Here is a 22,113-nt window from a genome sequence, read left to right on the forward strand (position 1 = left end):
GCGCGGAGAGAGAGGGTCAAGTACATTTTGCGCGCAGTACGTGACGGATGCGATCATACCAGCACTAATGCACCTGATCCCATCAGAACTCCGAAGTTAAGCGTGCTTGGGCGAGAGTAGTACTAGGATGGGTGACCCCCTGGGAAGTCCTCGTGTTGCATCCCCCACCCTCTTTTTAATCTTTCTTTTAAACCGCTGGACCGCTCGCTAAGGGTACTATCCTTTTAAACCGCTAAACCGCTAAGCGAGAGAAGTTGCGCGGAGAGAGAGGGTCAAGTACATTTTGCGCGCAGTACGTGACGGATGCGATCATACCAGCACTAATGCACCGGATCCCATCAGAACTCCGAAGTTAAGCGTGCTTGGGCGAGAGTAGTACTAGGATGGGTGACCCCCTGGGAAGTCCTCGTGTTGCATCCCCCACCCTCTTTTTAATCTTTCTTTTAAACCGCTGGACCGCTCGCTAAGGGTACTATCCTTTTAAACCGCTAAACCGCTAAGCGAGAGAAGTTGCGCGGAGAGAGAGGGTCAAGTACATTTTGCGCGCAGTACGTGACGGATGCGATCATACCAGCACTAATGCACCGGATCCCATCAGAACTCCGAAGTTAAGCGTGCTTGGGCGAGAGTAGTACTAGGATGGGTGACCCCCTGGGAAGTCCTCGTGTTGCATCCCCCACCCTCTTTTTAATCTTTCTTTTAAACCGCTGGACCGCTCGCTAAGGGTACTATCCTTTTAAACCGCTAAACCGCTAAGCGAGAGAAGTTGCGCGGAGAGAGAGGGTCAAGTACATTTTGCGCGCAGTACGTGACGGATGCGATCATACCAGCACTAATGCACCGGATCCCATCAGAACTCCGAAGTTAAGCGTGCTTGGGCGAGAGTAGTACTAGGATGGGTGACCCCCTGGGAAGTCCTCGTGTTGCATCCCCCACCCTCTTTTTAATCTTTCTTTTAAACCGCTGGACCGCTCGCTAAGGGTACTATCCTTTTAAACCGCTAAACCGCTAAGCGAGAGAAGTTGCGCGGAGAGAGAGGGTCAAGTACATTTTGCGCGCAGTACGTGACGGATGCGATCATACCAGCACTAATGCACCGGATCCCATCAGAACTCCGAAGTTAAGCGTGCTTGGGCGAGAGTAGTACTAGGATGGGTGACCCCCTGGGAAGTCCTCGTGTTGCATCCCCCACCCTCTTTTTAATCTTTCTTTTAAACCGCTGGACCGCTCGCTAAGGGTACTATCCTTTTAAACCGCTAAACCGCTAAGCGAGAGAAGTTGCGCGGAGAGAGAGGGTCAAGTACATTTTGCGCGCAGTACGTGACGGATGCGATCATACCAGCACTAATGCACCGGATCCCATCAGAACTCCGAAGTTAAGCGTGCTTGGGCGAGAGTAGTACTAGGATGGGTGACCCCCTGGGAAGTCCTCGTGTTGCATCCCCCACCCTCTTTTTAATCTTTCTTTTAAACCGCTGGACCGCTCGCTAAGGGTACTATCCTTTTAAACCGCTAAACCGCTAAGCGAGAGAAGTTGCGCGGAGAGAGAGGGTCAAGTACATTTTGCGCGCAGTACGTGACGGATGCGATCATACCAGCACTAATGCACCGGATCCCATCAGAACTCCGAAGTTAAGCGTGCTTGGGCGAGAGTAGTACTAGGATGGGTGACCCCCTGGGAAGTCCTCGTGTTGCATCCCCCACCCTCTTTTTAATCTTTCTTTTAAACCGCTGGACCGCTCGCTAAGGGTACTATCCTTTTAAACCGCTAAACCGCTAAGCGAGAGAAGTTGCGCGGAGAGAGAGGGTCAAGTACATTTTGCGCGCAGTACGTGACGGATGCGATCATACCAGCACTAATGCACCGGATCCCATCAGAACTCCGAAGTTAAGCGTGCTTGGGCGAGAGTAGTACTAGGATGGGTGACCCCCTGGGAAGTCCTCGTGTTGCATCCCCCACCCTCTTTTTAATCTTTCTTTTAAACCGCTGGACCGCTCGCTAAGGGTACTATCCTTTTAAACCGCTAAACCGCTAAGCGAGAGAAGTTGCGCGGAGAGAGAGGGTCAAGTACATTTTGCGCGCAGTACGTGACGGATGCGATCATACCAGCACTAATGCACCGGATCCCATCAGAACTCCGAAGTTAAGCGTGCTTGGGCGAGAGTAGTACTAGGATGGGTGACCCCCTGGGAAGTCCTCGTGTTGCATCCCCCACCCTCTTTTTAATCTTTCTTTTAAACCGCTGGACCGCTCGCTAAGGGTACTATCCTTTTAAACCGCTAAACCGCTAAGCGAGAGAAGTTGCGCGGAGAGAGAGGGTCAAGTACATTTTGCGCGCAGTACGTGACGGATGCGATCATACCAGCACTAATGCACCGGATCCCATCAGAACTCCGAAGTTAAGCGTGCTTGGGCGAGAGTAGTACTAGGATGGGTGACCCCCTGGGAAGTCCTCGTGTTGCATCCCCCACCCTCTTTTTAATCTTTCTTTTAAACCGCTGGACCGCTCGCTAAGGGTACTATCCTTTTAAACCGCTAAACCGCTAAGCGAGAGAAGTTGCGCGGAGAGAGAGGGTCAAGTACATTTTGCGCGCAGTACGTGACGGATGCGATCATACCAGCACTAATGCACCGGATCCCATCAGAACTCCGAAGTTAAGCGTGCTTGGGCGAGAGTAGTACTAGGATGGGTGACCCCCTGGGAAGTCCTCGTGTTGCATCCCCCACCCTCTTTTTAATCTTTCTTTTAAACCGCTGGACCGCTCGCTAAGGGTACTATCCTTTTAAACCGCTAAACCGCTAAGCGAGAGAAGTTGCGCGGAGAGAGAGGGTCAAGTACATTTTGCGCGCAGTACGTGACGGATGCGATCATACCAGCACTAATGCACCGGATCCCATCAGAACTCCGAAGTTAAGCGTGCTTGGGCGAGAGTAGTACTAGGATGGGTGACCCCCTGGGAAGTCCTCGTGTTGCATCCCCCACCCTCTTTTTAATCTTTCTTTTAAACCGCTGGACCGCTCGCTAAGGGTACTATCCTTTTAAACCGCTAAACCGCTAAGCGAGAGAAGTTGCGCGGAGAGAGAGGGTCAAGTACATTTTGCGCGCAGTACGTGACGGATGCGATCATACCAGCACTAATGCACCGGATCCCATCAGAACTCCGAAGTTAAGCGTGCTTGGGCGAGAGTAGTACTAGGATGGGTGACCCCCTGGGAAGTCCTCGTGTTGCATCCCCCACCCTCTTTTTAATCTTTCTTTTAAACCGCTGGACCGCTCGCTAAGGGTACTATCCTTTTAAACCGCTAAACCGCTAAGCGAGAGAAGTTGCGCGGAGAGAGAGGGTCAAGTACATTTTGCGCGCAGTACGTGACGGATGCGATCATACCAGCACTAATGCACCGGATCCCATCAGAACTCCGAAGTTAAGCGTGCTTGGGCGAGAGTAGTACTAGGATGGGTGACCCCCTGGGAAGTCCTCGTGTTGCATCCCCCACCCTCTTTTTAATCTTTCTTTTAAACCGCTGGACCGCTCGCTAAGGGTACTATCCTTTTAAACCGCTAAACCGCTAAGCGAGAGAAGTTGCGCGGAGAGAGAGGGTCAAGTACATTTTGCGCGCAGTACGTGACGGATGCGATCATACCAGCACTAATGCACCGGATCCCATCAGAACTCCGAAGTTAAGCGTGCTTGGGCGAGAGTAGTACTAGGATGGGTGACCCCCTGGGAAGTCCTCGTGTTGCATCCCCCACCCTCTTTTTAATCTTTCTTTTAAACCGCTGGACCGCTCGCTAAGGGTACTATCCTTTTAAACCGCTAAACCGCTAAGCGAGAGAAGTTGCGCGGAGAGAGAGGGTCAAGTACATTTTGCGCGCAGTACGTGACGGATGCGATCATACCAGCACTAATGCACCGGATCCCATCAGAACTCCGAAGTTAAGCGTGCTTGGGCGAGAGTAGTACTAGGATGGGTGACCCCCTGGGAAGTCCTCGTGTTGCATCCCCCACCCTCTTTTTAATCTTTCTTTTAAACCGCTGGACCGCTCGCTAAGGGTACTATCCTTTTAAACCGCTAAACCGCTAAGCGAGAGAAGTTGCGCGGAGAGAGAGGGTCAAGTACATTTTGCGCGCAGTACGTGACGGATGCGATCATACCAGCACTAATGCACCGGATCCCATCAGAACTCCGAAGTTAAGCGTGCTTGGGCGAGAGTAGTACTAGGATGGGTGACCCCCTGGGAAGTCCTCGTGTTGCATCCCCCACCCTCTTTTTAATCTTTCTTTTAAACCGCTGGACCGCTCGCTAAGGGTACTATCCTTTTAAACCGCTAAACCGCTAAGCGAGAGAAGTTGCGCGGAGAGAGAGGGTCAAGTACATTTTGCGCGCAGTACGTGACGGATGCGATCATACCAGCACTAATGCACCGGATCCCATCAGAACTCCGAAGTTAAGCGTGCTTGGGCGAGAGTAGTACTAGGATGGGTGACCCCCTGGGAAGTCCTCGTGTTGCATCCCCCACCCTCTTTTTAATCTTTCTTTTAAACCGCTGGACCGCTCGCTAAGGGTACTATCCTTTTAAACCGCTAAACCGCTAAGCGAGAGAAGTTGCGCGGAGAGAGAGGGTCAAGTACATTTTGCGCGCAGTACGTGACGGATGCGATCATACCAGCACTAATGCACCGGATCCCATCAGAACTCCGAAGTTAAGCGTGCTTGGGCGAGAGTAGTACTAGGATGGGTGACCCCCTGGGAAGTCCTCGTGTTGCATCCCCCACCCTCTTTTTAATCTTTCTTTTAAACCGCTGGACCGCTCGCTAAGGGTACTATCCTTTTAAACCGCTAAACCGCTAAGCGAGAGAAGTTGCGCGGAGAGAGAGGGTCAAGTACATTTTGCGCGCAGTACGTGACGGATGCGATCATACCAGCACTAATGCACCGGATCCCATCAGAACTCCGAAGTTAAGCGTGCTTGGGCGAGAGTAGTACTAGGATGGGTGACCCCCTGGGAAGTCCTCGTGTTGCATCCCCCACCCTCTTTTTAATCTTTCTTTTAAACCGCTGGACCGCTCGCTAAGGGTACTATCCTTTTAAACCGCTAAACCGCTAAGCGAGAGAAGTTGCGCGGAGAGAGAGGGTCAAGTACATTTTGCGCGCAGTACGTGACGGATGCGATCATACCAGCACTAATGCACCGGATCCCATCAGAACTCCGAAGTTAAGCGTGCTTGGGCGAGAGTAGTACTAGGATGGGTGACCCCCTGGGAAGTCCTCGTGTTGCATCCCCCACCCTCTTTTTAATCTTTCTTTTAAACCGCTGGACCGCTCGCTAAGGGTACTATCCTTTTAAACCGCTAAACCGCTAAGCGAGAGAAGTTGCGCGGAGAGAGAGGGTCAAGTACATTTTGCGCGCAGTACGTGACGGATGCGATCATACCAGCACTAATGCACCGGATCCCATCAGAACTCCGAAGTTAAGCGTGCTTGGGCGAGAGTAGTACTAGGATGGGTGACCCCCTGGGAAGTCCTCGTGTTGCATCCCCCACCCTCTTTTTAATCTTTCTTTTAAACCGCTGGACCGCTCGCTAAGGGTACTATCCTTTTAAACCGCTAAACCGCTAAGCGAGAGAAGTTGCGCGGAGAGAGAGGGTCAAGTACATTTTGCGCGCAGTACGTGACGGATGCGATCATACCAGCACTAATGCACCGGATCCCATCAGAACTCCGAAGTTAAGCGTGCTTGGGCGAGAGTAGTACTAGGATGGGTGACCCCCTGGGAAGTCCTCGTGTTGCATCCCCCACCCTCTTTTTAATCTTTCTTTTAAACCGCTGGACCGCTCGCTAAGGGTACTATCCTTTTAAACCGCTAAACCGCTAAGCGAGAGAAGTTGCGCGGAGAGAGAGGGTCAAGTACATTTTGCGCGCAGTACGTGACGGATGCGATCATACCAGCACTAATGCACCGGATCCCATCAGAACTCCGAAGTTAAGCGTGCTTGGGCGAGAGTAGTACTAGGATGGGTGACCCCCTGGGAAGTCCTCGTGTTGCATCCCCCACCCTCTTTTTAATCTTTCTTTTAAACCGCTGGACCGCTCGCTAAGGGTACTATCCTTTTAAACCGCTAAACCGCTAAGCGAGAGAAGTTGCGCGGAGAGAGAGGGTCAAGTACATTTTGCGCGCAGTACGTGACGGATGCGATCATACCAGCACTAATGCACCGGATCCCATCAGAACTCCGAAGTTAAGCGTGCTTGGGCGAGAGTAGTACTAGGATGGGTGACCCCCTGGGAAGTCCTCGTGTTGCATCCCCCACCCTCTTTTTAATCTTTCTTTTAAACCGCTGGACCGCTCGCTAAGGGTACTATCCTTTTAAACCGCTAAACCGCTAAGCGAGAGAAGTTGCGCGGAGAGAGAGGGTCAAGTACATTTTGCGCGCAGTACGTGACGGATGCGATCATACCAGCACTAATGCACCGGATCCCATCAGAACTCCGAAGTTAAGCGTGCTTGGGCGAGAGTAGTACTAGGATGGGTGACCCCCTGGGAAGTCCTCGTGTTGCATCCCCCACCCTCTTTTTAATCTTTCTTTTAAACCGCTGGACCGCTCGCTAAGGGTACTATCCTTTTAAACCGCTAAACCGCTAAGCGAGAGAAGTTGCGCGGAGAGAGAGGGTCAAGTACATTTTGCGCGCAGTACGTGACGGATGCGATCATACCAGCACTAATGCACCGGATCCCATCAGAACTCCGAAGTTAAGCGTGCTTGGGCGAGAGTAGTACTAGGATGGGTGACCCCCTGGGAAGTCCTCGTGTTGCATCCCCCACCCTCTTTTTAATCTTTCTTTTAAACCGCTGGACCGCTCGCTAAGGGTACTATCCTTTTAAACCGCTAAACCGCTAAGCGAGAGAAGTTGCGCGGAGAGAGAGGGTCAAGTACATTTTGCGCGCAGTACGTGACGGATGCGATCATACCAGCACTAATGCACCGGATCCCATCAGAACTCCGAAGTTAAGCGTGCTTGGGCGAGAGTAGTACTAGGATGGGTGACCCCCTGGGAAGTCCTCGTGTTGCATCCCCCACCCTCTTTTTAATCTTTCTTTTAAACCGCTGGACCGCTCGCTAAGGGTACTATCCTTTTAAACCGCTAAACCGCTAAGCGAGAGAAGTTGCGCGGAGAGAGAGGGTCAAGTACATTTTGCGCGCAGTACGTGACGGATGCGATCATACCAGCACTAATGCACCGGATCCCATCAGAACTCCGAAGTTAAGCGTGCTTGGGCGAGAGTAGTACTAGGATGGGTGACCCCCTGGGAAGTCCTCGTGTTGCATCCCCCACCCTCTTTTTAATCTTTCTTTTAAACCGCTGGACCGCTCGCTAAGGGTACTATCCTTTTAAACCGCTAAACCGCTAAGCGAGAGAAGTTGCGCGGAGAGAGAGGGTCAAGTACATTTTGCGCGCAGTACGTGACGGATGCGATCATACCAGCACTAATGCACCGGATCCCATCAGAACTCCGAAGTTAAGCGTGCTTGGGCGAGAGTAGTACTAGGATGGGTGACCCCCTGGGAAGTCCTCGTGTTGCATCCCCCACCCTCTTTTTAATCTTTCTTTTAAACCGCTGGACCGCTCGCTAAGGGTACTATCCTTTTAAACCGCTAAACCGCTAAGCGAGAGAAGTTGCGCGGAGAGAGAGGGTCAAGTACATTTTGCGCGCAGTACGTGACGGATGCGATCATACCAGCACTAATGCACCGGATCCCATCAGAACTCCGAAGTTAAGCGTGCTTGGGCGAGAGTAGTACTAGGATGGGTGACCCCCTGGGAAGTCCTCGTGTTGCATCCCCCACCCTCTTTTTAATCTTTCTTTTAAACCGCTGGACCGCTCGCTAAGGGTACTATCCTTTTAAACCGCTAAACCGCTAAGCGAGAGAAGTTGCGCGGAGAGAGAGGGTCAAGTACATTTTGCGCGCAGTACGTGACGGATGCGATCATACCAGCACTAATGCACCGGATCCCATCAGAACTCCGAAGTTAAGCGTGCTTGGGCGAGAGTAGTACTAGGATGGGTGACCCCCTGGGAAGTCCTCGTGTTGCATCCCCCACCCTCTTTTTAATCTTTCTTTTAAACCGCTGGACCGCTCGCTAAGGGTACTATCCTTTTAAACCGCTAAACCGCTAAGCGAGAGAAGTTGCGCGGAGAGAGAGGGTCAAGTACATTTTGCGCGCAGTACGTGACGGATGCGATCATACCAGCACTAATGCACCGGATCCCATCAGAACTCCGAAGTTAAGCGTGCTTGGGCGAGAGTAGTACTAGGATGGGTGACCCCCTGGGAAGTCCTCGTGTTGCATCCCCCACCCTCTTTTTAATCTTTCTTTTAAACCGCTGGACCGCTCGCTAAGGGTACTATCCTTTTAAACCGCTAAACCGCTAAGCGAGAGAAGTTGCGCGGAGAGAGAGGGTCAAGTACATTTTGCGCGCAGTACGTGACGGATGCGATCATACCAGCACTAATGCACCGGATCCCATCAGAACTCCGAAGTTAAGCGTGCTTGGGCGAGAGTAGTACTAGGATGGGTGACCCCCTGGGAAGTCCTCGTGTTGCATCCCCCACCCTCTTTTTAATCTTTCTTTTAAACCGCTGGACCGCTCGCTAAGGGTACTATCCTTTTAAACCGCTAAACCGCTAAGCGAGAGAAGTTGCGCGGAGAGAGAGGGTCAAGTACATTTTGCGCGCAGTACGTGACGGATGCGATCATACCAGCACTAATGCACCGGATCCCATCAGAACTCCGAAGTTAAGCGTGCTTGGGCGAGAGTAGTACTAGGATGGGTGACCCCCTGGGAAGTCCTCGTGTTGCATCCCCCACCCTCTTTTTAATCTTTCTTTTAAACCGCTGGACCGCTCGCTAAGGGTACTATCCTTTTAAACCGCTAAACCGCTAAGCGAGAGAAGTTGCGCGGAGAGAGAGGGTCAAGTACATTTTGCGCGCAGTACGTGACGGATGCGATCATACCAGCACTAATGCACCGGATCCCATCAGAACTCCGAAGTTAAGCGTGCTTGGGCGAGAGTAGTACTAGGATGGGTGACCCCCTGGGAAGTCCTCGTGTTGCATCCCCCACCCTCTTTTTAATCTTTCTTTTAAACCGCTGGACCGCTCGCTAAGGGTACTATCCTTTTAAACCGCTAAACCGCTAAGCGAGAGAAGTTGCGCGGAGAGAGAGGGTCAAGTACATTTTGCGCGCAGTACGTGACGGATGCGATCATACCAGCACTAATGCACCGGATCCCATCAGAACTCCGAAGTTAAGCGTGCTTGGGCGAGAGTAGTACTAGGATGGGTGACCCCCTGGGAAGTCCTCGTGTTGCATCCCCCACCCTCTTTTTAATCTTTCTTTTAAACCGCTGGACCGCTCGCTAAGGGTACTATCCTTTTAAACCGCTAAACCGCTAAGCGAGAGAAGTTGCGCGGAGAGAGAGGGTCAAGTACATTTTGCGCGCAGTACGTGACGGATGCGATCATACCAGCACTAATGCACCGGATCCCATCAGAACTCCGAAGTTAAGCGTGCTTGGGCGAGAGTAGTACTAGGATGGGTGACCCCCTGGGAAGTCCTCGTGTTGCATCCCCCACCCTCTTTTTAATCTTTCTTTTAAACCGCTGGACCGCTCGCTAAGGGTACTATCCTTTTAAACCGCTAAACCGCTAAGCGAGAGAAGTTGCGCGGAGAGAGAGGGTCAAGTACATTTTGCGCGCAGTACGTGACGGATGCGATCATACCAGCACTAATGCACCGGATCCCATCAGAACTCCGAAGTTAAGCGTGCTTGGGCGAGAGTAGTACTAGGATGGGTGACCCCCTGGGAAGTCCTCGTGTTGCATCCCCCACCCTCTTTTTAATCTTTCTTTTAAACCGCTGGACCGCTCGCTAAGGGTACTATCCTTTTAAACCGCTAAACCGCTAAGCGAGAGAAGTTGCGCGGAGAGAGAGGGTCAAGTACATTTTGCGCGCAGTACGTGACGGATGCGATCATACCAGCACTAATGCACCGGATCCCATCAGAACTCCGAAGTTAAGCGTGCTTGGGCGAGAGTAGTACTAGGATGGGTGACCCCCTGGGAAGTCCTCGTGTTGCATCCCCCACCCTCTTTTTAATCTTTCTTTTAAACCGCTGGACCGCTCGCTAAGGGTACTATCCTTTTAAACCGCTAAACCGCTAAGCGAGAGAAGTTGCGCGGAGAGAGAGGGTCAAGTACATTTTGCGCGCAGTACGTGACGGATGCGATCATACCAGCACTAATGCACCGGATCCCATCAGAACTCCGAAGTTAAGCGTGCTTGGGCGAGAGTAGTACTAGGATGGGTGACCCCCTGGGAAGTCCTCGTGTTGCATCCCCCACCCTCTTTTTAATCTTTCTTTTAAACCGCTGGACCGCTCGCTAAGGGTACTATCCTTTTAAACCGCTAAACCGCTAAGCGAGAGAAGTTGCGCGGAGAGAGAGGGTCAAGTACATTTTGCGCGCAGTACGTGACGGATGCGATCATACCAGCACTAATGCACCGGATCCCATCAGAACTCCGAAGTTAAGCGTGCTTGGGCGAGAGTAGTACTAGGATGGGTGACCCCCTGGGAAGTCCTCGTGTTGCATCCCCCACCCTCTTTTTAATCTTTCTTTTAAACCGCTGGACCGCTCGCTAAGGGTACTATCCTTTTAAACCGCTAAACCGCTAAGCGAGAGAAGTTGCGCGGAGAGAGAGGGTCAAGTACATTTTGCGCGCAGTACGTGACGGATGCGATCATACCAGCACTAATGCACCGGATCCCATCAGAACTCCGAAGTTAAGCGTGCTTGGGCGAGAGTAGTACTAGGATGGGTGACCCCCTGGGAAGTCCTCGTGTTGCATCCCCCACCCTCTTTTTAATCTTTCTTTTAAACCGCTGGACCGCTCGCTAAGGGTACTATCCTTTTAAACCGCTAAACCGCTAAGCGAGAGAAGTTGCGCGGAGAGAGAGGGTCAAGTACATTTTGCGCGCAGTACGTGACGGATGCGATCATACCAGCACTAATGCACCGGATCCCATCAGAACTCCGAAGTTAAGCGTGCTTGGGCGAGAGTAGTACTAGGATGGGTGACCCCCTGGGAAGTCCTCGTGTTGCATCCCCCACCCTCTTTTTAATCTTTCTTTTAAACCGCTGGACCGCTCGCTAAGGGTACTATCCTTTTAAACCGCTAAACCGCTAAGCGAGAGAAGTTGCGCGGAGAGAGAGGGTCAAGTACATTTTGCGCGCAGTACGTGACGGATGCGATCATACCAGCACTAATGCACCGGATCCCATCAGAACTCCGAAGTTAAGCGTGCTTGGGCGAGAGTAGTACTAGGATGGGTGACCCCCTGGGAAGTCCTCGTGTTGCATCCCCCACCCTCTTTTTAATCTTTCTTTTAAACCGCTGGACCGCTCGCTAAGGGTACTATCCTTTTAAACCGCTAAACCGCTAAGCGAGAGAAGTTGCGCGGAGAGAGAGGGTCAAGTACATTTTGCGCGCAGTACGTGACGGATGCGATCATACCAGCACTAATGCACCGGATCCCATCAGAACTCCGAAGTTAAGCGTGCTTGGGCGAGAGTAGTACTAGGATGGGTGACCCCCTGGGAAGTCCTCGTGTTGCATCCCCCACCCTCTTTTTAATCTTTCTTTTAAACCGCTGGACCGCTCGCTAAGGGTACTATCCTTTTAAACCGCTAAACCGCTAAGCGAGAGAAGTTGCGCGGAGAGAGAGGGTCAAGTACATTTTGCGCGCAGTACGTGACGGATGCGATCATACCAGCACTAATGCACCGGATCCCATCAGAACTCCGAAGTTAAGCGTGCTTGGGCGAGAGTAGTACTAGGATGGGTGACCCCCTGGGAAGTCCTCGTGTTGCATCCCCCACCCTCTTTTTAATCTTTCTTTTAAACCGCTGGACCGCTCGCTAAGGGTACTATCCTTTTAAACCGCTAAACCGCTAAGCGAGAGAAGTTGCGCGGAGAGAGAGGGTCAAGTACATTTTGCGCGCAGTACGTGACGGATGCGATCATACCAGCACTAATGCACCGGATCCCATCAGAACTCCGAAGTTAAGCGTGCTTGGGCGAGAGTAGTACTAGGATGGGTGACCCCCTGGGAAGTCCTCGTGTTGCATCCCCCACCCTCTTTTTAATCTTTCTTTTAAACCGCTGGACCGCTCGCTAAGGGTACTATCCTTTTAAACCGCTAAACCGCTAAGCGAGAGAAGTTGCGCGGAGAGAGAGGGTCAAGTACATTTTGCGCGCAGTACGTGACGGATGCGATCATACCAGCACTAATGCACCGGATCCCATCAGAACTCCGAAGTTAAGCGTGCTTGGGCGAGAGTAGTACTAGGATGGGTGACCCCCTGGGAAGTCCTCGTGTTGCATCCCCCACCCTCTTTTTAATCTTTCTTTTAAACCGCTGGACCGCTCGCTAAGGGTACTATCCTTTTAAACCGCTAAACCGCTAAGCGAGAGAAGTTGCGCGGAGAGAGAGGGTCAAGTACATTTTGCGCGCAGTACGTGACGGATGCGATCATACCAGCACTAATGCACCGGATCCCATCAGAACTCCGAAGTTAAGCGTGCTTGGGCGAGAGTAGTACTAGGATGGGTGACCCCCTGGGAAGTCCTCGTGTTGCATCCCCCACCCTCTTTTTAATCTTTCTTTTAAACCGCTGGACCGCTCGCTAAGGGTACTATCCTTTTAAACCGCTAAACCGCTAAGCGAGAGAAGTTGCGCGGAGAGAGAGGGTCAAGTACATTTTGCGCGCAGTACGTGACGGATGCGATCATACCAGCACTAATGCACCGGATCCCATCAGAACTCCGAAGTTAAGCGTGCTTGGGCGAGAGTAGTACTAGGATGGGTGACCCCCTGGGAAGTCCTCGTGTTGCATCCCCCACCCTCTTTTTAATCTTTCTTTTAAACCGCTGGACCGCTCGCTAAGGGTACTATCCTTTTAAACCGCTAAACCGCTAAGCGAGAGAAGTTGCGCGGAGAGAGAGGGTCAAGTACATTTTGCGCGCAGTACGTGACGGATGCGATCATACCAGCACTAATGCACCGGATCCCATCAGAACTCCGAAGTTAAGCGTGCTTGGGCGAGAGTAGTACTAGGATGGGTGACCCCCTGGGAAGTCCTCGTGTTGCATCCCCCACCCTCTTTTTAATCTTTCTTTTAAACCGCTGGACCGCTCGCTAAGGGTACTATCCTTTTAAACCGCTAAACCGCTAAGCGAGAGAAGTTGCGCGGAGAGAGAGGGTCAAGTACATTTTGCGCGCAGTACGTGACGGATGCGATCATACCAGCACTAATGCACCGGATCCCATCAGAACTCCGAAGTTAAGCGTGCTTGGGCGAGAGTAGTACTAGGATGGGTGACCCCCTGGGAAGTCCTCGTGTTGCATCCCCCACCCTCTTTTTAATCTTTCTTTTAAACCGCTGGACCGCTCGCTAAGGGTACTATCCTTTTAAACCGCTAAACCGCTAAGCGAGAGAAGTTGCGCGGAGAGAGAGGGTCAAGTACATTTTGCGCGCAGTACGTGACGGATGCGATCATACCAGCACTAATGCACCGGATCCCATCAGAACTCCGAAGTTAAGCGTGCTTGGGCGAGAGTAGTACTAGGATGGGTGACCCCCTGGGAAGTCCTCGTGTTGCATCCCCCACCCTCTTTTTAATCTTTCTTTTAAACCGCTGGACCGCTCGCTAAGGGTACTATCCTTTTAAACCGCTAAACCGCTAAGCGAGAGAAGTTGCGCGGAGAGAGAGGGTCAAGTACATTTTGCGCGCAGTACGTGACGGATGCGATCATACCAGCACTAATGCACCGGATCCCATCAGAACTCCGAAGTTAAGCGTGCTTGGGCGAGAGTAGTACTAGGATGGGTGACCCCCTGGGAAGTCCTCGTGTTGCATCCCCCACCCTCTTTTTAATCTTTCTTTTAAACCGCTGGACCGCTCGCTAAGGGTACTATCCTTTTAAACCGCTAAACCGCTAAGCGAGAGAAGTTGCGCGGAGAGAGAGGGTCAAGTACATTTTGCGCGCAGTACGTGACGGATGCGATCATACCAGCACTAATGCACCGGATCCCATCAGAACTCCGAAGTTAAGCGTGCTTGGGCGAGAGTAGTACTAGGATGGGTGACCCCCTGGGAAGTCCTCGTGTTGCATCCCCCACCCTCTTTTTAATCTTTCTTTTAAACCGCTGGACCGCTCGCTAAGGGTACTATCCTTTTAAACCGCTAAACCGCTAAGCGAGAGAAGTTGCGCGGAGAGAGAGGGTCAAGTACATTTTGCGCGCAGTACGTGACGGATGCGATCATACCAGCACTAATGCACCGGATCCCATCAGAACTCCGAAGTTAAGCGTGCTTGGGCGAGAGTAGTACTAGGATGGGTGACCCCCTGGGAAGTCCTCGTGTTGCATCCCCCACCCTCTTTTTAATCTTTCTTTTAAACCGCTGGACCGCTCGCTAAGGGTACTATCCTTTTAAACCGCTAAACCGCTAAGCGAGAGAAGTTGCGCGGAGAGAGAGGGTCAAGTACATTTTGCGCGCAGTACGTGACGGATGCGATCATACCAGCACTAATGCACCGGATCCCATCAGAACTCCGAAGTTAAGCGTGCTTGGGCGAGAGTAGTACTAGGATGGGTGACCCCCTGGGAAGTCCTCGTGTTGCATCCCCCACCCTCTTTTTAATCTTTCTTTTAAACCGCTGGACCGCTCGCTAAGGGTACTATCCTTTTAAACCGCTAAACCGCTAAGCGAGAGAAGTTGCGCGGAGAGAGAGGGTCAAGTACATTTTGCGCGCAGTACGTGACGGATGCGATCATACCAGCACTAATGCACCGGATCCCATCAGAACTCCGAAGTTAAGCGTGCTTGGGCGAGAGTAGTACTAGGATGGGTGACCCCCTGGGAAGTCCTCGTGTTGCATCCCCCACCCTCTTTTTAATCTTTCTTTTAAACCGCTGGACCGCTCGCTAAGGGTACTATCCTTTTAAACCGCTAAACCGCTAAGCGAGAGAAGTTGCGCGGAGAGAGAGGGTCAAGTACATTTTGCGCGCAGTACGTGACGGATGCGATCATACCAGCACTAATGCACCGGATCCCATCAGAACTCCGAAGTTAAGCGTGCTTGGGCGAGAGTAGTACTAGGATGGGTGACCCCCTGGGAAGTCCTCGTGTTGCATCCCCCACCCTCTTTTTAATCTTTCTTTTAAACCGCTGGACCGCTCGCTAAGGGTACTATCCTTTTAAACCGCTAAACCGCTAAGCGAGAGAAGTTGCGCGGAGAGAGAGGGTCAAGTACATTTTGCGCGCAGTACGTGACGGATGCGATCATACCAGCACTAATGCACCGGATCCCATCAGAACTCCGAAGTTAAGCGTGCTTGGGCGAGAGTAGTACTAGGATGGGTGACCCCCTGGGAAGTCCTCGTGTTGCATCCCCCACCCTCTTTTTAATCTTTCTTTTAAACCGCTGGACCGCTCGCTAAGGGTACTATCCTTTTAAACCGCTAAACCGCTAAGCGAGAGAAGTTGCGCGGAGAGAGAGGGTCAAGTACATTTTGCGCGCAGTACGTGACGGATGCGATCATACCAGCACTAATGCACCGGATCCCATCAGAACTCCGAAGTTAAGCGTGCTTGGGCGAGAGTAGTACTAGGATGGGTGACCCCCTGGGAAGTCCTCGTGTTGCATCCCCCACCCTCTTTTTAATCTTTCTTTTAAACCGCTGGACCGCTCGCTAAGGGTACTATCCTTTTAAACCGCTAAACCGCTAAGCGAGAGAAGTTGCGCGGAGAGAGAGGGTCAAGTACATTTTGCGCGCAGTACGTGACGGATGCGATCATACCAGCACTAATGCACCGGATCCCATCAGAACTCCGAAGTTAAGCGTGCTTGGGCGAGAGTAGTACTAGGATGGGTGACCCCCTGGGAAGTCCTCGTGTTGCATCCCCCACCCTCTTTTTAATCTTTCTTTTAAACCGCTGGACCGCTCGCTAAGGGTACTATCCTTTTAAACCGCTAAACCGCTAAGCGAGAGAAGTTGCGCGGAGAGAGAGGGTCAAGTACATTTTGCGCGCAGTACGTGACGGATGCGATCATACCAGCACTAATGCACCGGATCCCATCAGAACTCCGAAGTTAAGCGTGCTTGGGCGAGAGTAGTACTAGGATGGGTGACCCCCTGGGAAGTCCTCGTGTTGCATCCCCCACCCTCTTTTTAATCTTTCTTTTAAACCGCTGGACCGCTCGCTAAGGGTACTATCCTTTTAAACCGCTAAACCGCTAAGCGAGAGAAGTTGCGCGGAGAGAGAGGGTCAAGTACATTTTGCGCGCAGTACGTGACGGATGCGATCATACCAGCACTAATGCACCGGATCCCATCAGAACTCCGAAGTTAAGCGTGCTTGGGCGAGAGTAGTACTAGGATGGGTGACCCCCTGGGAAGTCCTCGTGTTGCATCCCCCACCCTCTTTTTAATCTTTCTTTTAAACCGCTGGACCGCTCGCTAAGGGTACTATCCTTTTAAACCGCTAAACCGCTAAGCGAGAGAAGTTGCGCGGAGAGAGAGGGTCAAGTACATTTTGCGCGCAGTACGTGACGGATGCGATCATACCAGCACTAATGCACCGGATCCCATCAGAACTCCGAAGTTAAGCGTGCTTGGGCGAGAGTAGTACTAGGATGGGTGACCCCCTGGGAAGTCCTCGTGTTGCATCCCCCACCCTCTTTTTAATCTTTCTTTTAAACCGCTGGACCGCTCGCTAAGGGTACTATCCTTTTAAACCGCTAAACCGCTAAGCGAGAGAAGTTGCGCGGAGAGAGAGGGTCAAGTACATTTTGCGCGCAGTACGTGACGGATGCGATCATACCAGCACTAATGCACCGGATCCCATCAGAACTCCGAAGTTAAGCGTGCTTGGGCGAGAGTAGTACTAGGATGGGTGACCCCCTGGGAAGTCCTCGTGTTGCATCCCCCACCCTCTTTTTAATCTTTCTTTTAAACCGCTGGACCGCTCGCTAAGGGTACTATCCTTTTAAACCGCTAAACCGCTAAGCGAGAGAAGTTGCGCGGAGAGAGAGGGTCAAGTACATTTTGCGCGCAGTACGTGACGGATGCGATCATACCAGCACTAATGCACCGGATCCCATCAGAACTCCGAAGTTAAGCGTGCTTGGGCGAGAGTAGTACTAGGATGGGTGACCCCCTGGGAAGTCCTCGTGTTGCATCCCCCACCCTCTTTTTAATCTTTCTTTTAAACCGCTGGACCGCTCGCTAAGGGTACTATCCTTTTAAACCGCTAAACCGCTAAGCGAGAGAAGTTGCGCGGAGAGAGAGGGTCAAGTACATTTTGCGCGCAGTACGTGACGGATGCGATCATACCAGCACTAATGCACCGGATCCCATCAGAACTCCGAAGTTAAGCGTGCTTGGGCGAGAGTAGTACTAGGATGGGTGACCCCCTGGGAAGTCCTCGTGTTGCATCCCCCACCCTCTTTTTAATCTTTCTTTTAAACCGCTGGACCGCTCGCTAAGGGTACTATCCTTTTAAACCGCTAAACCGCTAAGCGAGAGAAGTTGCGCGGAGAGAGAGGGTCAAGTACATTTTGCGCGCAGTACGTGACGGATGCGATCATACCAGCACTAATGCACCGGATCCCATCAGAACTCCGAAGTTAAGCGTGCTTGGGCGAGAGTAGTACTAGGATGGGTGACCCCCTGGGAAGTCCTCGTGTTGCATCCCCCACCCTCTTTTTAATCTTTCTTTTAAACCGCTGGACCGCTCGCTAAGGGTACTATCCTTTTAAACCGCTAAACCGCTAAGCGAGAGAAGTTGCGCGGAGAGAGAGGGTCAAGTACATTTTGCGCGCAGTACGTGACGGATGCGATCATACCAGCACTAATGCACCGGATCCCATCAGAACTCCGAAGTTAAGCGTGCTTGGGCGAGAGTAGTACTAGGATGGGTGACCCCCTGGGAAGTCCTCGTGTTGCATCCCCCACCCTCTTTTTAATCTTTCTTTTAAACCGCTGGACCGCTCGCTAAGGGTACTATCCTTTTAAACCGCTAAACCGCTAAGCGAGAGAAGTTGCGCGGAGAGAGAGGGTCAAGTACATTTTGCGCGCAGTACGTGACGGATGCGATCATACCAGCACTAATGCACCGGATCCCATCAGAACTCCGAAGTTAAGCGTGCTTGGGCGAGAGTAGTACTAGGATGGGTGACCCCCTGGGAAGTCCTCGTGTTGCATCCCCCACCCTCTTTTTAATCTTTCTTTTAAACCGCTGGACCGCTCGCTAAGGGTACTATCCTTTTAAACCGCTAAACCGCTAAGCGAGAGAAGTTGCGCGGAGAGAGAGGGTCAAGTACATTTTGCGCGCAGTACGTGACGGATGCGATCATACCAGCACTAATGCACCGGATCCCATCAGAACTCCGAAGTTAAGCGTGCTTGGGCGAGAGTAGTACTAGGATGGGTGACCCCCTGGGAAGTCCTCGTGTTGCATCCCCCACCCTCTTTTTAATCTTTCTTTTAAACCGCTGGACCGCTCGCTAAGGGTACTATCCTTTTAAACCGCTAAACCGCTAAGCGAGAGAAGTTGCGCGGAGAGAGAGGGTCAAGTACATTTTGCGCGCAGTACGTGACGGATGCGATCATACCAGCACTAATGCACCGGATCCCATCAGAACTCCGAAGTTAAGCGTGCTTGGGCGAGAGTAGTACTAGGATGGGTGACCCCCTGGGAAGTCCTCGTGTTGCATCCCCCACCCTCTTTTTAATCTTTCTTTTAAACCGCTGGACCGCTCGCTAAGGGTACTATCCTTTTAAACCGCTAAACCGCTAAGCGAGAGAAGTTGCGCGGAGAGAGAGGGTCAAGTACATTTTGCGCGCAGTACGTGACGGATGCGATCATACCAGCACTAATGCACCGGATCCCATCAGAACTCCGAAGTTAAGCGTGCTTGGGCGAGAGTAGTACTAGGATGGGTGACCCCCTGGGAAGTCCTCGTGTTGCATCCCCCACCCTCTTTTTAATCTTTCTTTTAAACCGCTGGACCGCTCGCTAAGGGTACTATCCTTTTAAACCGCTAAACCGCTAAGCGAGAGAAGTTGCGCGGAGAGAGAGGGTCAAGTACATTTTGCGCGCAGTACGTGACGGATGCGATCATACCAGCACTAATGCACCGGATCCCATCAGAACTCCGAAGTTAAGCGTGCTTGGGCGAGAGTAGTACTAGGATGGGTGACCCCCTGGGAAGTCCTCGTGTTGCATCCCCCACCCTCTTTTTAATCTTTCTTTTAAACCGCTGGACCGCTCGCTAAGGGTACTATCCTTTTAAACCGCTAAACCGCTAAGCGAGAGAAGTTGCGCGGAGAGAGAGGGTCAAGTACATTTTGCGCGCAGTACGTGACGGATGCGATCATACCAGCACTAATGCACCGGATCCCATCAGAACTCCGAAGTTAAGCGTGCTTGGGCGAGAGTAGTACTAGGATGGGTGACCCCCTGGGAAGTCCTCGTGTTGCATCCCCCACCCTCTTTTTAATCTTTCTTTTAAACCGCTGGACCGCTCGCTAAGGGTACTATCCTTTTAAACCGCTAAACCGCTAAGCGAGAGAAGTTGCGCGGAGAGAGAGGGTCAAGTACATTTTGCGCGCAGTACGTGACGGATGCGATCATACCAGCACTAATGCACCGGATCCCATCAGAACTCCGAAGTTAAGCGTGCTTGGGCGAGAGTAGTACTAGGATGGGTGACCCCCTGGGAAGTCCTCGTGTTGCATCCCCCACCCTCTTTTTAATCTTTCTTTTAAACCGCTGGACCGCTCGCTAAGGGTACTATCCTTTTAAACCGCTAAACCGCTAAGCGAGAGAAGTTGCGCGGAGAGAGAGGGTCAAGTACATTTTGCGCGCAGTACGTGACGGATGCGATCATACCAGCACTAATGCACCGGATCCCATCAGAACTCCGAAGTTAAGCGTGCTTGGGCGAGAGTAGTACTAGGATGGGTGACCCCCTGGGAAGTCCTCGTGTTGCATCCCCCACCCTCTTTTTAATCTTTCTTTTAAACCGCTGGACCGCTCGCTAAGGGTACTATCCTTTTAAACCGCTAAACCGCTAAGCGAGAGAAGTTGCGCGGAGAGAGAGGGTCAAGTACATTTTGCGCGCAGTACGTGACGGATGCGATCATACCAGCACTAATGCACCGGATCCCATCAGAACTCCGAAGTTAAGCGTGCTTGGGCGAGAGTAGTACTAGGATGGGTGACCCCCTGGGAAGTCCTCGTGTTGCATCCCCCACCCTCTTTTTAATCTTTCTTTTAAACCGCTGGACCGCTCGCTAAGGGTACTATCCTTTTAAACCGCTAAACCGCTAAGCGAGAGAAGTTGCGCGGAGAGAGAGGGTCAAGTACATTTTGCGCGCAGTACGTGACGGATGCGATCATACCAGCACTAATGCACCGGATCCCATCAGAACTCCGAAGTTAAGCGTGCTTGGGCGAGAGTAGTACTAGGATGGGTGACCCCCTGGGAAGTCCTCGTGTTGCATCCCCCACCCTCTTTTTAATCTTTCTTTTAAACCGCTGGACCGCTCGCTAAGGGTACTATCCTTTTAAACCGCTAAACCGCTAAGCGAGAGAAGTTGCGCGGAGAGAGAGGGTCAAGTACATTTTGCGCGCAGTACGTGACGGATGCGATCATACCAGCACTAATGCACCGGATCCCATCAGAACTCCGAAGTTAAGCGTGCTTGGGCGAGAGTAGTACTAGGATGGGTGACCCCCTGGGAAGTCCTCGTGTTGCATCCCCCACCCTCTTTTTAATCTTTCTTTTAAACCGCTGGACCGCTCGCTAAGGGTACTATCCTTTTAAACCGCTAAACCGCTAAGCGAGAGAAGTTGCGCGGAGAGAGAGGGTCAAGTACATTTTGCGCGCAGTACGTGACGGATGCGATCATACCAGCACTAATGCACCGGATCCCATCAGAACTCCGAAGTTAAGCGTGCTTGGGCGAGAGTAGTACTAGGATGGGTGACCCCCTGGGAAGTCCTCGTGTTGCATCCCCCACCCTCTTTTTAATCTTTCTTTTAAACCGCTGGACCGCTCGCTAAGGGTACTATCCTTTTAAACCGCTAAACCGCTAAGCGAGAGAAGTTGCGCGGAGAGAGAGGGTCAAGTACATTTTGCGCGCAGTACGTGACGGATGCGATCATACCAGCACTAATGCACCGGATCCCATCAGAACTCCGAAGTTAAGCGTGCTTGGGCGAGAGTAGTACTAGGATGGGTGACCCCCTGGGAAGTCCTCGTGTTGCATCCCCCACCCTCTTTTTAATCTTTCTTTTAAACCGCTGGACCGCTCGCTAAGGGTACTATCCTTTTAAACCGCTAAACCGCTAAGCGAGAGAAGTTGCGCGGAGAGAGAGGGTCAAGTACATTTTGCGCGCAGTACGTGACGGATGCGATCATACCAGCACTAATGCACCGGATCCCATCAGAACTCCGAAGTTAAGCGTGCTTGGGCGAGAGTAGTACTAGGATGGGTGACCCCCTGGGAAGTCCTCGTGTTGCATCCCCCACCCTCTTTTTAATCTTTCTTTTAAACCGCTGGACCGCTCGCTAAGGGTACTATCCTTTTAAACCGCTAAACCGCTAAGCGAGAGAAGTTGCGCGGAGAGAGAGGGTCAAGTACATTTTGCGCGCAGTACGTGACGGATGCGATCATACCAGCACTAATGCACCGGATCCCATCAGAACTCCGAAGTTAAGCGTGCTTGGGCGAGAGTAGTACTAGGATGGGTGACCCCCTGGGAAGTCCTCGTGTTGCATCCCCCACCCTCTTTTTAATCTTTCTTTTAAACCGCTGGACCGCTCGCTAAGGGTACTATCCTTTTAAACCGCTAAACCGCTAAGCGAGAGAAGTTGCGCGGAGAGAGAGGGTCAAGTACATTTTGCGCGCAGTACGTGACGGATGCGATTATACCAGCACTAATGCACCGGATCCTATCAGAACTCCGAAGT

At 52.0% G+C, this 22,113-nt stretch overlaps 86 non-coding genes across 86 annotated transcripts; all 86 read left to right on the forward strand.

Moving 5' to 3' along the window:
* The first annotated feature begins 45 nt into the window (after positions 1–45).
* LOC116008235 lies at positions 46–164 on the forward strand. The gene has a single exon (XR_004095630.1). It is a non-coding gene; the product is annotated as a 5S ribosomal RNA (ribosomal RNA).
* Positions 165–301: 137 nt separating this feature from the next.
* LOC116009176 lies at positions 302–420 on the forward strand. The gene has a single exon (XR_004096452.1). It is a non-coding gene; the product is annotated as a 5S ribosomal RNA (ribosomal RNA).
* Positions 421–557: 137 nt separating this feature from the next.
* Positions 558–676, forward strand: LOC116009177. The gene has a single exon (XR_004096453.1). It is a non-coding gene; the product is annotated as a 5S ribosomal RNA (ribosomal RNA).
* Positions 677–813: 137 nt separating this feature from the next.
* Positions 814–932, forward strand: LOC116009178. Its single transcript, XR_004096454.1, has one exon. It is a non-coding gene; the product is annotated as a 5S ribosomal RNA (ribosomal RNA).
* A 137-nt stretch (positions 933–1,069) lies between these two features.
* LOC116009179 lies at positions 1,070–1,188 on the forward strand. Its single transcript, XR_004096455.1, has one exon. It is a non-coding gene; the product is annotated as a 5S ribosomal RNA (ribosomal RNA).
* Positions 1,189–1,325: 137 nt separating this feature from the next.
* Positions 1,326–1,444, forward strand: LOC116009180. The gene has a single exon (XR_004096456.1). It is a non-coding gene; the product is annotated as a 5S ribosomal RNA (ribosomal RNA).
* A 137-nt stretch (positions 1,445–1,581) lies between these two features.
* LOC116009181 lies at positions 1,582–1,700 on the forward strand. The gene has a single exon (XR_004096457.1). It is a non-coding gene; the product is annotated as a 5S ribosomal RNA (ribosomal RNA).
* Positions 1,701–1,837: 137 nt separating this feature from the next.
* Positions 1,838–1,956, forward strand: LOC116009182. The gene has a single exon (XR_004096458.1). It is a non-coding gene; the product is annotated as a 5S ribosomal RNA (ribosomal RNA).
* A 137-nt stretch (positions 1,957–2,093) lies between these two features.
* On the forward strand, positions 2,094–2,212 carry LOC116009183. Its single transcript, XR_004096459.1, has one exon. It is a non-coding gene; the product is annotated as a 5S ribosomal RNA (ribosomal RNA).
* Positions 2,213–2,349: 137 nt separating this feature from the next.
* Positions 2,350–2,468, forward strand: LOC116009184. Its single transcript, XR_004096460.1, has one exon. It is a non-coding gene; the product is annotated as a 5S ribosomal RNA (ribosomal RNA).
* Positions 2,469–2,605: 137 nt separating this feature from the next.
* LOC116009185 lies at positions 2,606–2,724 on the forward strand. The gene has a single exon (XR_004096461.1). It is a non-coding gene; the product is annotated as a 5S ribosomal RNA (ribosomal RNA).
* A 137-nt stretch (positions 2,725–2,861) lies between these two features.
* Positions 2,862–2,980, forward strand: LOC116009187. Its single transcript, XR_004096463.1, has one exon. It is a non-coding gene; the product is annotated as a 5S ribosomal RNA (ribosomal RNA).
* A 137-nt stretch (positions 2,981–3,117) lies between these two features.
* Positions 3,118–3,236, forward strand: LOC116009188. Its single transcript, XR_004096464.1, has one exon. It is a non-coding gene; the product is annotated as a 5S ribosomal RNA (ribosomal RNA).
* Positions 3,237–3,373: 137 nt separating this feature from the next.
* LOC116009189 lies at positions 3,374–3,492 on the forward strand. Its single transcript, XR_004096465.1, has one exon. It is a non-coding gene; the product is annotated as a 5S ribosomal RNA (ribosomal RNA).
* Positions 3,493–3,629: 137 nt separating this feature from the next.
* Positions 3,630–3,748, forward strand: LOC116009190. Its single transcript, XR_004096467.1, has one exon. It is a non-coding gene; the product is annotated as a 5S ribosomal RNA (ribosomal RNA).
* Positions 3,749–3,885: 137 nt separating this feature from the next.
* Positions 3,886–4,004, forward strand: LOC116009191. The gene has a single exon (XR_004096468.1). It is a non-coding gene; the product is annotated as a 5S ribosomal RNA (ribosomal RNA).
* A 137-nt stretch (positions 4,005–4,141) lies between these two features.
* Positions 4,142–4,260, forward strand: LOC116009192. Its single transcript, XR_004096469.1, has one exon. It is a non-coding gene; the product is annotated as a 5S ribosomal RNA (ribosomal RNA).
* A 137-nt stretch (positions 4,261–4,397) lies between these two features.
* Positions 4,398–4,516, forward strand: LOC116009193. The gene has a single exon (XR_004096470.1). It is a non-coding gene; the product is annotated as a 5S ribosomal RNA (ribosomal RNA).
* A 137-nt stretch (positions 4,517–4,653) lies between these two features.
* LOC116009194 lies at positions 4,654–4,772 on the forward strand. Its single transcript, XR_004096471.1, has one exon. It is a non-coding gene; the product is annotated as a 5S ribosomal RNA (ribosomal RNA).
* Positions 4,773–4,909: 137 nt separating this feature from the next.
* LOC116009196 lies at positions 4,910–5,028 on the forward strand. Its single transcript, XR_004096472.1, has one exon. It is a non-coding gene; the product is annotated as a 5S ribosomal RNA (ribosomal RNA).
* A 137-nt stretch (positions 5,029–5,165) lies between these two features.
* On the forward strand, positions 5,166–5,284 carry LOC116009197. The gene has a single exon (XR_004096473.1). It is a non-coding gene; the product is annotated as a 5S ribosomal RNA (ribosomal RNA).
* Positions 5,285–5,421: 137 nt separating this feature from the next.
* Positions 5,422–5,540, forward strand: LOC116009199. Its single transcript, XR_004096475.1, has one exon. It is a non-coding gene; the product is annotated as a 5S ribosomal RNA (ribosomal RNA).
* A 137-nt stretch (positions 5,541–5,677) lies between these two features.
* On the forward strand, positions 5,678–5,796 carry LOC116009200. Its single transcript, XR_004096476.1, has one exon. It is a non-coding gene; the product is annotated as a 5S ribosomal RNA (ribosomal RNA).
* A 137-nt stretch (positions 5,797–5,933) lies between these two features.
* Positions 5,934–6,052, forward strand: LOC116009201. Its single transcript, XR_004096478.1, has one exon. It is a non-coding gene; the product is annotated as a 5S ribosomal RNA (ribosomal RNA).
* A 137-nt stretch (positions 6,053–6,189) lies between these two features.
* Positions 6,190–6,308, forward strand: LOC116009202. The gene has a single exon (XR_004096479.1). It is a non-coding gene; the product is annotated as a 5S ribosomal RNA (ribosomal RNA).
* A 137-nt stretch (positions 6,309–6,445) lies between these two features.
* Positions 6,446–6,564, forward strand: LOC116009203. The gene has a single exon (XR_004096480.1). It is a non-coding gene; the product is annotated as a 5S ribosomal RNA (ribosomal RNA).
* Positions 6,565–6,701: 137 nt separating this feature from the next.
* LOC116009204 lies at positions 6,702–6,820 on the forward strand. The gene has a single exon (XR_004096481.1). It is a non-coding gene; the product is annotated as a 5S ribosomal RNA (ribosomal RNA).
* Positions 6,821–6,957: 137 nt separating this feature from the next.
* Positions 6,958–7,076, forward strand: LOC116009205. The gene has a single exon (XR_004096482.1). It is a non-coding gene; the product is annotated as a 5S ribosomal RNA (ribosomal RNA).
* A 137-nt stretch (positions 7,077–7,213) lies between these two features.
* Positions 7,214–7,332, forward strand: LOC116009207. The gene has a single exon (XR_004096483.1). It is a non-coding gene; the product is annotated as a 5S ribosomal RNA (ribosomal RNA).
* Positions 7,333–7,469: 137 nt separating this feature from the next.
* Positions 7,470–7,588, forward strand: LOC116009208. The gene has a single exon (XR_004096484.1). It is a non-coding gene; the product is annotated as a 5S ribosomal RNA (ribosomal RNA).
* A 137-nt stretch (positions 7,589–7,725) lies between these two features.
* On the forward strand, positions 7,726–7,844 carry LOC116009209. Its single transcript, XR_004096485.1, has one exon. It is a non-coding gene; the product is annotated as a 5S ribosomal RNA (ribosomal RNA).
* A 137-nt stretch (positions 7,845–7,981) lies between these two features.
* Positions 7,982–8,100, forward strand: LOC116009211. Its single transcript, XR_004096487.1, has one exon. It is a non-coding gene; the product is annotated as a 5S ribosomal RNA (ribosomal RNA).
* Positions 8,101–8,237: 137 nt separating this feature from the next.
* Positions 8,238–8,356, forward strand: LOC116009212. The gene has a single exon (XR_004096489.1). It is a non-coding gene; the product is annotated as a 5S ribosomal RNA (ribosomal RNA).
* Positions 8,357–8,493: 137 nt separating this feature from the next.
* On the forward strand, positions 8,494–8,612 carry LOC116009213. The gene has a single exon (XR_004096490.1). It is a non-coding gene; the product is annotated as a 5S ribosomal RNA (ribosomal RNA).
* A 137-nt stretch (positions 8,613–8,749) lies between these two features.
* Positions 8,750–8,868, forward strand: LOC116009214. The gene has a single exon (XR_004096491.1). It is a non-coding gene; the product is annotated as a 5S ribosomal RNA (ribosomal RNA).
* A 137-nt stretch (positions 8,869–9,005) lies between these two features.
* Positions 9,006–9,124, forward strand: LOC116009215. The gene has a single exon (XR_004096492.1). It is a non-coding gene; the product is annotated as a 5S ribosomal RNA (ribosomal RNA).
* A 137-nt stretch (positions 9,125–9,261) lies between these two features.
* LOC116009216 lies at positions 9,262–9,380 on the forward strand. The gene has a single exon (XR_004096493.1). It is a non-coding gene; the product is annotated as a 5S ribosomal RNA (ribosomal RNA).
* Positions 9,381–9,517: 137 nt separating this feature from the next.
* LOC116009217 lies at positions 9,518–9,636 on the forward strand. Its single transcript, XR_004096494.1, has one exon. It is a non-coding gene; the product is annotated as a 5S ribosomal RNA (ribosomal RNA).
* Positions 9,637–9,773: 137 nt separating this feature from the next.
* LOC116009218 lies at positions 9,774–9,892 on the forward strand. The gene has a single exon (XR_004096495.1). It is a non-coding gene; the product is annotated as a 5S ribosomal RNA (ribosomal RNA).
* A 137-nt stretch (positions 9,893–10,029) lies between these two features.
* On the forward strand, positions 10,030–10,148 carry LOC116009219. The gene has a single exon (XR_004096496.1). It is a non-coding gene; the product is annotated as a 5S ribosomal RNA (ribosomal RNA).
* A 137-nt stretch (positions 10,149–10,285) lies between these two features.
* Positions 10,286–10,404, forward strand: LOC116009220. The gene has a single exon (XR_004096497.1). It is a non-coding gene; the product is annotated as a 5S ribosomal RNA (ribosomal RNA).
* A 137-nt stretch (positions 10,405–10,541) lies between these two features.
* On the forward strand, positions 10,542–10,660 carry LOC116009222. The gene has a single exon (XR_004096499.1). It is a non-coding gene; the product is annotated as a 5S ribosomal RNA (ribosomal RNA).
* A 137-nt stretch (positions 10,661–10,797) lies between these two features.
* LOC116009223 lies at positions 10,798–10,916 on the forward strand. Its single transcript, XR_004096500.1, has one exon. It is a non-coding gene; the product is annotated as a 5S ribosomal RNA (ribosomal RNA).
* A 137-nt stretch (positions 10,917–11,053) lies between these two features.
* On the forward strand, positions 11,054–11,172 carry LOC116009224. The gene has a single exon (XR_004096501.1). It is a non-coding gene; the product is annotated as a 5S ribosomal RNA (ribosomal RNA).
* A 137-nt stretch (positions 11,173–11,309) lies between these two features.
* LOC116009225 lies at positions 11,310–11,428 on the forward strand. The gene has a single exon (XR_004096502.1). It is a non-coding gene; the product is annotated as a 5S ribosomal RNA (ribosomal RNA).
* A 137-nt stretch (positions 11,429–11,565) lies between these two features.
* LOC116009226 lies at positions 11,566–11,684 on the forward strand. Its single transcript, XR_004096503.1, has one exon. It is a non-coding gene; the product is annotated as a 5S ribosomal RNA (ribosomal RNA).
* A 137-nt stretch (positions 11,685–11,821) lies between these two features.
* LOC116009228 lies at positions 11,822–11,940 on the forward strand. Its single transcript, XR_004096504.1, has one exon. It is a non-coding gene; the product is annotated as a 5S ribosomal RNA (ribosomal RNA).
* A 137-nt stretch (positions 11,941–12,077) lies between these two features.
* LOC116009229 lies at positions 12,078–12,196 on the forward strand. The gene has a single exon (XR_004096505.1). It is a non-coding gene; the product is annotated as a 5S ribosomal RNA (ribosomal RNA).
* A 137-nt stretch (positions 12,197–12,333) lies between these two features.
* On the forward strand, positions 12,334–12,452 carry LOC116009230. Its single transcript, XR_004096506.1, has one exon. It is a non-coding gene; the product is annotated as a 5S ribosomal RNA (ribosomal RNA).
* Positions 12,453–12,589: 137 nt separating this feature from the next.
* Positions 12,590–12,708, forward strand: LOC116009231. The gene has a single exon (XR_004096507.1). It is a non-coding gene; the product is annotated as a 5S ribosomal RNA (ribosomal RNA).
* A 137-nt stretch (positions 12,709–12,845) lies between these two features.
* On the forward strand, positions 12,846–12,964 carry LOC116009232. The gene has a single exon (XR_004096508.1). It is a non-coding gene; the product is annotated as a 5S ribosomal RNA (ribosomal RNA).
* Positions 12,965–13,101: 137 nt separating this feature from the next.
* LOC116009234 lies at positions 13,102–13,220 on the forward strand. The gene has a single exon (XR_004096510.1). It is a non-coding gene; the product is annotated as a 5S ribosomal RNA (ribosomal RNA).
* Positions 13,221–13,357: 137 nt separating this feature from the next.
* On the forward strand, positions 13,358–13,476 carry LOC116009235. The gene has a single exon (XR_004096511.1). It is a non-coding gene; the product is annotated as a 5S ribosomal RNA (ribosomal RNA).
* A 137-nt stretch (positions 13,477–13,613) lies between these two features.
* On the forward strand, positions 13,614–13,732 carry LOC116009236. Its single transcript, XR_004096512.1, has one exon. It is a non-coding gene; the product is annotated as a 5S ribosomal RNA (ribosomal RNA).
* A 137-nt stretch (positions 13,733–13,869) lies between these two features.
* Positions 13,870–13,988, forward strand: LOC116009237. Its single transcript, XR_004096513.1, has one exon. It is a non-coding gene; the product is annotated as a 5S ribosomal RNA (ribosomal RNA).
* A 137-nt stretch (positions 13,989–14,125) lies between these two features.
* LOC116009238 lies at positions 14,126–14,244 on the forward strand. Its single transcript, XR_004096514.1, has one exon. It is a non-coding gene; the product is annotated as a 5S ribosomal RNA (ribosomal RNA).
* A 137-nt stretch (positions 14,245–14,381) lies between these two features.
* Positions 14,382–14,500, forward strand: LOC116009239. Its single transcript, XR_004096515.1, has one exon. It is a non-coding gene; the product is annotated as a 5S ribosomal RNA (ribosomal RNA).
* Positions 14,501–14,637: 137 nt separating this feature from the next.
* Positions 14,638–14,756, forward strand: LOC116009240. The gene has a single exon (XR_004096516.1). It is a non-coding gene; the product is annotated as a 5S ribosomal RNA (ribosomal RNA).
* A 137-nt stretch (positions 14,757–14,893) lies between these two features.
* LOC116009241 lies at positions 14,894–15,012 on the forward strand. Its single transcript, XR_004096517.1, has one exon. It is a non-coding gene; the product is annotated as a 5S ribosomal RNA (ribosomal RNA).
* A 137-nt stretch (positions 15,013–15,149) lies between these two features.
* On the forward strand, positions 15,150–15,268 carry LOC116009242. The gene has a single exon (XR_004096518.1). It is a non-coding gene; the product is annotated as a 5S ribosomal RNA (ribosomal RNA).
* A 137-nt stretch (positions 15,269–15,405) lies between these two features.
* On the forward strand, positions 15,406–15,524 carry LOC116009244. Its single transcript, XR_004096519.1, has one exon. It is a non-coding gene; the product is annotated as a 5S ribosomal RNA (ribosomal RNA).
* A 137-nt stretch (positions 15,525–15,661) lies between these two features.
* LOC116009246 lies at positions 15,662–15,780 on the forward strand. The gene has a single exon (XR_004096521.1). It is a non-coding gene; the product is annotated as a 5S ribosomal RNA (ribosomal RNA).
* Positions 15,781–15,917: 137 nt separating this feature from the next.
* Positions 15,918–16,036, forward strand: LOC116009247. The gene has a single exon (XR_004096522.1). It is a non-coding gene; the product is annotated as a 5S ribosomal RNA (ribosomal RNA).
* A 137-nt stretch (positions 16,037–16,173) lies between these two features.
* On the forward strand, positions 16,174–16,292 carry LOC116009248. The gene has a single exon (XR_004096523.1). It is a non-coding gene; the product is annotated as a 5S ribosomal RNA (ribosomal RNA).
* A 137-nt stretch (positions 16,293–16,429) lies between these two features.
* LOC116009249 lies at positions 16,430–16,548 on the forward strand. Its single transcript, XR_004096524.1, has one exon. It is a non-coding gene; the product is annotated as a 5S ribosomal RNA (ribosomal RNA).
* A 137-nt stretch (positions 16,549–16,685) lies between these two features.
* LOC116009250 lies at positions 16,686–16,804 on the forward strand. Its single transcript, XR_004096525.1, has one exon. It is a non-coding gene; the product is annotated as a 5S ribosomal RNA (ribosomal RNA).
* A 137-nt stretch (positions 16,805–16,941) lies between these two features.
* LOC116009251 lies at positions 16,942–17,060 on the forward strand. The gene has a single exon (XR_004096526.1). It is a non-coding gene; the product is annotated as a 5S ribosomal RNA (ribosomal RNA).
* A 137-nt stretch (positions 17,061–17,197) lies between these two features.
* LOC116009252 lies at positions 17,198–17,316 on the forward strand. Its single transcript, XR_004096527.1, has one exon. It is a non-coding gene; the product is annotated as a 5S ribosomal RNA (ribosomal RNA).
* A 137-nt stretch (positions 17,317–17,453) lies between these two features.
* On the forward strand, positions 17,454–17,572 carry LOC116009253. Its single transcript, XR_004096528.1, has one exon. It is a non-coding gene; the product is annotated as a 5S ribosomal RNA (ribosomal RNA).
* A 137-nt stretch (positions 17,573–17,709) lies between these two features.
* Positions 17,710–17,828, forward strand: LOC116009254. The gene has a single exon (XR_004096529.1). It is a non-coding gene; the product is annotated as a 5S ribosomal RNA (ribosomal RNA).
* Positions 17,829–17,965: 137 nt separating this feature from the next.
* Positions 17,966–18,084, forward strand: LOC116009255. The gene has a single exon (XR_004096530.1). It is a non-coding gene; the product is annotated as a 5S ribosomal RNA (ribosomal RNA).
* A 137-nt stretch (positions 18,085–18,221) lies between these two features.
* LOC116009257 lies at positions 18,222–18,340 on the forward strand. Its single transcript, XR_004096532.1, has one exon. It is a non-coding gene; the product is annotated as a 5S ribosomal RNA (ribosomal RNA).
* A 137-nt stretch (positions 18,341–18,477) lies between these two features.
* Positions 18,478–18,596, forward strand: LOC116009258. Its single transcript, XR_004096533.1, has one exon. It is a non-coding gene; the product is annotated as a 5S ribosomal RNA (ribosomal RNA).
* A 137-nt stretch (positions 18,597–18,733) lies between these two features.
* LOC116009259 lies at positions 18,734–18,852 on the forward strand. The gene has a single exon (XR_004096534.1). It is a non-coding gene; the product is annotated as a 5S ribosomal RNA (ribosomal RNA).
* Positions 18,853–18,989: 137 nt separating this feature from the next.
* Positions 18,990–19,108, forward strand: LOC116009260. The gene has a single exon (XR_004096535.1). It is a non-coding gene; the product is annotated as a 5S ribosomal RNA (ribosomal RNA).
* A 137-nt stretch (positions 19,109–19,245) lies between these two features.
* Positions 19,246–19,364, forward strand: LOC116009261. The gene has a single exon (XR_004096536.1). It is a non-coding gene; the product is annotated as a 5S ribosomal RNA (ribosomal RNA).
* A 137-nt stretch (positions 19,365–19,501) lies between these two features.
* LOC116009263 lies at positions 19,502–19,620 on the forward strand. The gene has a single exon (XR_004096538.1). It is a non-coding gene; the product is annotated as a 5S ribosomal RNA (ribosomal RNA).
* Positions 19,621–19,757: 137 nt separating this feature from the next.
* On the forward strand, positions 19,758–19,876 carry LOC116009264. The gene has a single exon (XR_004096539.1). It is a non-coding gene; the product is annotated as a 5S ribosomal RNA (ribosomal RNA).
* A 137-nt stretch (positions 19,877–20,013) lies between these two features.
* LOC116009265 lies at positions 20,014–20,132 on the forward strand. Its single transcript, XR_004096540.1, has one exon. It is a non-coding gene; the product is annotated as a 5S ribosomal RNA (ribosomal RNA).
* Positions 20,133–20,269: 137 nt separating this feature from the next.
* On the forward strand, positions 20,270–20,388 carry LOC116009266. The gene has a single exon (XR_004096541.1). It is a non-coding gene; the product is annotated as a 5S ribosomal RNA (ribosomal RNA).
* A 137-nt stretch (positions 20,389–20,525) lies between these two features.
* LOC116009267 lies at positions 20,526–20,644 on the forward strand. Its single transcript, XR_004096542.1, has one exon. It is a non-coding gene; the product is annotated as a 5S ribosomal RNA (ribosomal RNA).
* Positions 20,645–20,781: 137 nt separating this feature from the next.
* LOC116009270 lies at positions 20,782–20,900 on the forward strand. The gene has a single exon (XR_004096544.1). It is a non-coding gene; the product is annotated as a 5S ribosomal RNA (ribosomal RNA).
* A 137-nt stretch (positions 20,901–21,037) lies between these two features.
* LOC116009271 lies at positions 21,038–21,156 on the forward strand. The gene has a single exon (XR_004096545.1). It is a non-coding gene; the product is annotated as a 5S ribosomal RNA (ribosomal RNA).
* Positions 21,157–21,293: 137 nt separating this feature from the next.
* Positions 21,294–21,412, forward strand: LOC116009272. Its single transcript, XR_004096546.1, has one exon. It is a non-coding gene; the product is annotated as a 5S ribosomal RNA (ribosomal RNA).
* Positions 21,413–21,549: 137 nt separating this feature from the next.
* Positions 21,550–21,668, forward strand: LOC116009273. The gene has a single exon (XR_004096547.1). It is a non-coding gene; the product is annotated as a 5S ribosomal RNA (ribosomal RNA).
* A 137-nt stretch (positions 21,669–21,805) lies between these two features.
* Positions 21,806–21,924, forward strand: LOC116009274. Its single transcript, XR_004096548.1, has one exon. It is a non-coding gene; the product is annotated as a 5S ribosomal RNA (ribosomal RNA).
* The last annotated feature ends 189 nt before the right edge of the window (positions 21,925–22,113 follow it).

Source organism: Ipomoea triloba, chromosome 16 (assembly GCF_003576645.1).
Source record: "Ipomoea triloba cultivar NCNSP0323 chromosome 16, ASM357664v1".
Lineage (NCBI taxonomy): Eukaryota > Viridiplantae > Streptophyta > Magnoliopsida > Solanales > Convolvulaceae > Ipomoea > Ipomoea triloba.